This window comes from Oreochromis niloticus, linkage group LG3 (genome assembly GCF_001858045.2).
Source record: "Oreochromis niloticus isolate F11D_XX linkage group LG3, O_niloticus_UMD_NMBU, whole genome shotgun sequence".
NCBI classification, from domain to species: domain Eukaryota; kingdom Metazoa; phylum Chordata; class Actinopteri; order Cichliformes; family Cichlidae; genus Oreochromis; species Oreochromis niloticus.
Genome location: NC_031967.2, coordinates 9638403 through 9646109, shown reverse-complemented (window position 1 = coordinate 9646109; position 7707 = coordinate 9638403).

Below are 7707 nucleotides of genomic sequence, written 5' to 3'. Positions count from 1 at the left end.
AGTAGGACAGGAAACATACTGATAAGAGTTTCAAAGTGTCTTTGTAAGCAGACATGACTGAAATGAGCCAGTCTGAGTTTGGTTCCTGCAGTTTGTGCATCATAAACAGAGCTGAAGCAGAGGCAGCATGTGCCTGCAGGTGAATGTACACTGCTGTTATAAGAGCTGTGGAAACTCAGGTCAAAAGGACGTAACCATACTGCTGACAGTTCCAGGACAGTCACAGAGTTACAGCATCATTTGTGACCATAAAGACAAAAAGCTCATCCAAATCCTGGGATTAACAGTCAGTGTCCTGCTGGTGTCCAGTCAAACACGTCTCTGTGAAAGCTTCAATCCAACAGGCTCCAAAATACTTCTGCTCATTTCCTCGCCAGGTTCTTGATGCTCTTGTACCATCTCTCTGTCATCCTCCTCGCTCCCTCTTTGCACTCACAGTCTTTGTGCATCATTAACATTCACATGTGGAAAACCAAAGTTTCACTGAGCAGAAGATGATCATCAGTGACGCTGTCTTTAAAATACTCTTGTTAGAAATGTACAACTTTAATGTGAAACATTCAGAGTTTTTTCTCTTGTTGTGTTTGTTTGAAGCTGCTTCCTGTTGGCTTCAGCTGTTTGGAGTTTCCATTTTCTAAACTTCTACATTCTGAACCTTCTTCAGCTCTGAACAAATGATGAAACACTGAATGATTTCAAGCTCACACTTTGTCTAATAAACCTACATCTTTCATTCTTTATACAGATTGGAGCGTTGTAATTTGTCTGAGATCCACTGTGATGATCTGGAAGCAGTGCTGAAGCTCAACCCTTCGTATCCCAGAGAGGTGGACCTGAGCGCCAAAAAGCTGCAGGATTCAGGAGTGAAGCAGCTGTGTGTTCTTCTGGAGAATCCACAACATCAAATTGAAACTCTGAGGTCAGTCTCCATGTTTTAGTTGTGCTGATAATGTCGATCTGTGGAACTAACACGTTTATACAGGAAGTCTGGTTCAGGTCTTTGTAGACCTTCTAATCTCTGATTCTCTGAGTCTTACTCAGTAGATGATGCAGAGTTGTGAAGCCGATGTGGGTGAGGATACTTGCCCAGCTGTAACTACCTTGACATCCAGGTGTCTTCCCTGCTTGTCCTGATACAAACAAACCTGAGTAACCTTGCAGGTCAGATCTCATCAGTCACACCTGTTATGGCAGCTCTCCTCTAGATTGTAGTTCTTGTTAACCTGGGATGGTTTTAGAAGCCTGGACCACAGACTCCAAGGGAAGATATTACTGGGAAAGGCCAAAGCAACCTATTAGACCCATTAAACACTAACATAGATGAATACTCAGATTTAAACCTTTATTGTTTCACAAAGGGTTAAAAAGGGACCGTCCACAGTTTAGACTGCAGCAGAATTTATTAAAGCAGTTTGACAGGAGCAAAGCAAAAATACAAAGAATAAGTGTTTCACATATTAATACATATAATAATAAAAGAAAAGCAAAATAATGATAAAAACGAATGAAAAAGTTGTCCAGAGCAGCAGGATGTCTGAGGTCTGCAGAAACACAGCAGCTAAAAATAGTTGTTGAAAGAAAACGAGGTGGGAGCTGCTGATTCCTGAGCTTTGATACTGGATTAGCTTCAGTAGTTATTCCCATCACTGCTGTAGGAGCTACATTTAGTCACAGCTGATTGTCTTCTTTGACCAATCAGACTGACTACTGTTGTAAAAACAAGCAGACAAAGAACCAATGAGAGTGAAGAACAGGATAAAGAGCTCGTGTGATGGAGGCAAAGCAATAATCAGCAGACTGTAGCAGTTTATATCTGGATGAAAGTAGAAGGAGCTCAGCAGAGCTCAGTCCCATATCTTTGGTTAGAAACAACATCAGTGATTTCCTGCTGCTCGAGATGATTCCAGCAGCTCTCATTACAGCAGCTGATGAGAGAAACAGCTGTGCACTGTTGGATCTCCAGATGTTCACGTGGCTGAAGTCTGTGAAGAAACTGTGGTCCACGTAGTTCACACGGCCTCAGATTGGACCGAGCTCCCTGGATCACTGCAGCATCCTCAGCTGGTACATGGACGTCTCTGTTCCTCAGTCTTGGAGCCCCTGCAGGTCCGTCCACACCACCAGGGTCTTCTCACTCACCTTTCCTTTGTCCTCGTCCTTCATCGGCCGTGCTGTGTCTTTGTTCCTGCGGTGTTGTTCCCACGATGCAGTGCTGATGTTCCCTCCTTGAATTCACTACAAATACGGTGCTGGTCTTTTTTGGGTGGAGCAGAGACAGATTGAAGTCTTTCAGTCTTTAGTGCAGACTTCCCTGACAGAGGCTGGACTCCATGGTCTGCACAGGAGGCTTCTACACAGTGTGGAGGTGACTCCTGGACTTGAAGACAGGCTGCAGGTATATGTGTGATGAAGAGGACCTAGAGCAGTGTGATGGAGCTGCAGGTCTGAAGGAAGTCCTGCTGTCCTGTCCCACCCTCATCTTTACTTCCTCTGTCTTCTCTGGACTTGTCCTCCTGTTTCAGAAACAGCACTGCTTCATGCCGAGGGTGGACGGGAGCGTTGGCTCTGATTCTTTACCGTCCACCACAAGGAGACGCTGATGCTGACCTCCTGATACATCTGCATGTGTTCTGCTTCACACTGCTCACCTCCACCAAAGACTTCACAAACATCTTCTTTCTTTGAGTCCAGTTTGTCCCACAAACACTTCCAAATCTCCTCCTCTGAGATTCTGCAGCTTCTTGCAGTGTGACTCAGCTGACTTCTGACAGACCACAGACTGGCACAGCATCCACATTTGTCTTCTTTCAAACAGGCTCTTGATGTTTCCTCTCACATCAGACTGGCCTCTCAGTCTCCTTTGTTCTCCAGCTCTGTAGCTCCAGCTGATGAAGCTTCACTTTTCTATGTTGGTAACAGTAAACTACAGCCTCTGATGTCAGCTTGCTAACGAAACAGAGCTGCAGCACGTCTCTGCGGTGGTGCTACATCCAGCCTACAGACGGCCGTCTACATGTTGTAGTGGTTTACAGTCACCAGGGGGCGCTGTCCCAGCCATGCAGGCAGTGGGCTGCTCTGCTTGTGCTGTTGTTGGTGAAGCTGAAGTGAAAGCGAGAGTTAAAACAATGAACAGTGTCCACTGAGCTTCTCATGCTCTTCTTCTTTGATCCTCCGTGTTTGAGCTGAACGCTGCTGTCGCTCTCTTCCCTGTTCCTGCCCACTTTCCAACCAATCAGCATTGGAGCACACACAGCGTTGTCCACACTGAGCTTTGTTGTGAGCACGTGGACTCGTCTGCAGAACAATAAGCAGCCCCAAGCAGCAGCTTCAAGCTCACCTCAAAGAAGTTTAACAGGAAGGACGACTCGTCCATCAGGCGTCCAGCTGTCCGTGACCGTGTCCACAGCAGAGTGTGACCGAGGCTTCATGCTAACACGCACACATGAAGCTAATACCACCACGAGCAGCTGCTCAGTGGATTTGGAGGACAAATGTCTGCAGCTTCTCACAGGCAGTATGCAGAATGTGGGTCTCCACAAAGACTGTGGAGAGCTCGTCCCACACTCTAAATCCACACTTGTCTGCACAAAACTTCTCACACGTTCTCGTCACAAGTGTCTTCTAAGTGAAGCTACCAGGTTCAGGTCCAGCTTGTTTATCTGGAGCTGCAGTAGATGATCCATCCTCACAAAGCAACACAGACAGCAGATATGCAAACATACAACACAAGGAAAGGATTCTCTCTGCATGTCTGTGGCTGATGCTGCTGGAACGAAGCTGTTTGAAACCTTGTTGTTCTGCACTTTGGGACCAGAAGAGGAAACTGAAGCTCTGTGCAGAGGGTTCAATGGAAGCAGCCAAGCTCTGTAAGTGTCTGCTGTACAGGGATGCTGGTTCAGCTGTGGCTCAGTTTCACAGTGTGACTCAATAAAAGCAGCAGGAAATCAAAGCTTGATGCTTTCATCAGTGTGGAAATAAGAAAGTTTCCTGTGACAGACGCTGGAGCTCTTTCACTCTCAGCTTCACAGTTTCAGCTTCAAACTTCTTCCAACATGTTTCTAACACGGACACATTCCACCTTAATGGAGCTGATATCTTGTGCATCAGCACATTTTCTAAAGGCAGCGATCACATCTTTAGTTTTGGATCTTTAACTGAAGATTGTTTGTGTTTATAGCACATTAATTACAACAGCAACGTTGACCAAAGTGCTGTACAAGAATCCAAAATAACTATTAAAATAACTGATAATATTAATAGCACACATCAAATATCAAATAACTCTCATACTGTATTAAAAGCCAGTGAATACAAATGTGTTTTAAGAGCAGATTTACAAAGACTGACAGCAGGAGCTGGGGCTGTTCGATAGAACGATGTATAAAAATAAATAAATAAAAAACAACTATTCAAGATTCATCTGGGAACACAATATACAAACCCAAACAAATAAACAACATTTTCAGGGATTTCTATAAAAGGTTGTATTCACCACAAATAAACCCATCTAAAAAGGAAATTGATCAGTTTTTAGACAACATAACTCTTCCAAAATTATTAGACACTCAAGCAATGGCACTGGATTCGCCACTGACATCAGGTGAACTCAGGAAGCCCTGATAAGTATGCCGAATAATAAGGCTCCAGGTCCAGACGGCTTTCCTGCAGAATTCTACAAAGAATTCTGGACGATTCTAGCACCAGTTTTTTACAGAACGTTGTTGGAAATCAAAGAAAAGGGCGGATTTCCATCAAATATGAATTCTGCAAACATTAATCTCCTGCTAAAACCAGGCAAAGACCCTGTATATCCCTCAAGCTATTGATAGGTTCGTAGCTTGAACCTATTCGCTGGAATGTTAAAGATAATGTAATTACACAGCAAAGCAAGACACGAGTACACTGTAAAATATAACTTGTTGTTTCAACTTAAAAATATCAGGTACAGGGCTGCCTTAAAATTTTAAGTTAAGTCAAGAAATAGAGTTTGTTCTTATAACACAACCAATTGTTATCTTAATGAAAAATCACATGTTGTCTAAACTTTCGTCTTAGTTTAGTTGACTGAGATTTGTTAGTCAGCTCAACTCCTTTGTCATTTTTACTTGGGAAAACCCTTTCAGCTAAATTAAAATAATCTATTGTTTAAACTCTTGTCCTAGTTCAGTTGACTTGGGTTTTTTAGTTAATTCAAATACTTTAGTAGTTCTTTTAACTTAGTTAAGCTAAAATAGATTCCTAACATAATCTGTTAGCTAAGTTGATTTAAGTTTATTAATTAACTGAGCTCCTTAAGGTAGCTGAGTGAACTTGTAAATCAGTTTCATTTTAATTATCAGAGTTGATTGACTGGATGTAAAGAAAAATGTGTATTAAACATCTTAAGTTTTGTTTTTGTTTTTTAGCTTTCTAACATCCATTTTAGCAAAACTACCTGTTAGGTTTATCTTAGATCTCAGGTTTAAATATCTACATTCCTTTAAATTAATTTTGTTGTTTACAGAAAAAAAATTAAATCCCACAGATTCCATTAAAGTCAATCTGATCATTTCATACAGAAAGTTTGTTTTAAGAACATGACAAGACAATTACTAATGAGCACCCAACATTCACCATTTATTGTGCCATCTTAGTCATCTGAGAAACAGAAAAATCAGTGACGTAGCTCATCAGGCTCACAATCCATCAAAATCAAAGGCTGCTCCCTGTGAAACAATAAATTTGAACTTGGTCTTGAGCCCAGTTTGGGTGAAGATTAAATTCTGACCAATACTCTAGGAGCAGTAGTGATTCTTGTGAAGTAACAACATAAAGTCTGCATTAATGTAATGTATCAACGGGACACTTGCTATTTTAGAAAAGTTATTCTTTACATTTGCAAAATTTTTAAACTTCATTGTGCTCAGTCACACCTGTTAGCATAAAACTTGAAATATTAAAATAGTACAAAACCTTTGATAAGTGACAGTAAAGATCAGTTTATAACAACTAAGACATCAAACTCTTGTATTTGTCTTCGTTTACAATTGCAACAAATTCCACAGAACCAATATCTCTGAAAATGAGTGCATGCTTCTGAAACATTTGATAAGATGGATATTTCAGAAACATCAGTTTGAGTCTGCTCAATTGCAAAACAAAGGAAAAACTACTGACTTGCATGAGATGAGTCCACCATTATATTGTTGTTCACATAAGTTTCTTAAACCATGAACAAATGAGTAATTGTCTAATCTGGAATGTAAAGTGTAGTCATTTAGTGACATACAAAAGTGAGAATGAGAACTTGCAAGAATAAAAAAACAAACAGTAAAATAAAAACCGTCCTTAACACTAAGGCAACTGTATGCTGTGAGCATACAATTACAGTTCTGCATGGCTTTCTGCAAGAGTCTGTTTCTTAGACCATGCACTAGTGAGATGCACTGCCTTCCACCAATGTTCATTAGGACGTTCTGAATGACTTCAAAGATGTCCTTAAGTTCCTTTGGATAGTCTATGTTGAGGGCAAAAAGAAGGCCCATCAGCATGGAAATGGCACTTGAGACATTCCTCAGATTAGACAGGATTACTGCTGCCTCAAGGACAACCAACACATCGATGATGTCTTCTTCTTTCACCATCGCAATGCCAACTTTCATCCTCTTAGAAAACGTGTCTTCAATACCTGTCGGCTATAAAAGGGTTCAAAGACAAAAAAAAAATTAAAATTACACAATTACAATTACACAATATCCCTTGTGCTTAAGAATTCATGTCTTTCCAAAGAAGAGCAATACTGATGCTTTGGATGATGGTGATTGGCTTGGGGTAACACTTATTAGTTGTTAAAATTTTTCAGAATGAGATATGCACCCCCATGTTACAAATCCATTTCTTGCTTTAAACAAAGACCATGTTCATAAATAACTGAGCATGTCTTCAATTGCAGAATTCAAACAAAATTTTCAATTTAAATGGTAAATGGCCTGTATTTGTATAGTGCTTTACTAGTCCCCTAAGGACTCCAAAGTGCTTTACACATTCAGTCATTCACACACATGGGTGGATGACTGAATCGTAACTCAAGAGTTGACAGTTCGTCTTATAATTGGAAGGTTGCCGGTTCGAGCCCCGGCTCCGACAGTTTCAGTCGTTGTGTCCTTGGGCAAGACACTTTACCTGTTGCCTACTGGTGGTGGTCAGAGGGCCCGGTGGTGCCAGTGTCCGGCAGCCTCGCCTCTGTCAGTGCGCCCCAGGGTGGCTGTGGCTACAATGTAGCTTGCCATCACCAGTGTGTGAATTTAAATCTACTTATGCTAAATATTGGCTGTGCTCTAAACCAAATCTGGCTGAGAATACATGAAATGTGCAAACTGCAGCTACACTACAGGATCAGATTATGGCTCCATAGACAATGCTTCTTTAATCAGTTTATTGATTAAAGTTTATTTTTCCCCCTATATTAACAGCATGAAAAAAGAGCATATAGACATGGCTGAACAGGTTGCATAATTGGCACTGAATATCAACATCCACCTTTACCCAGCTGCCCAATGACTCTCGGCCAGTAACCTTTAATTGCTTACCCAGTCTACACAGTCTCTTTTCCAGGGTCCAGGACATTTCACCAAAGTATTGCCCCCCACAGCTGTAGCAGCCACTGCAGCCCCTTAAATATCCTAATATCTCTGCCATTACAATATACAATGTGAGAAATCAAACGTA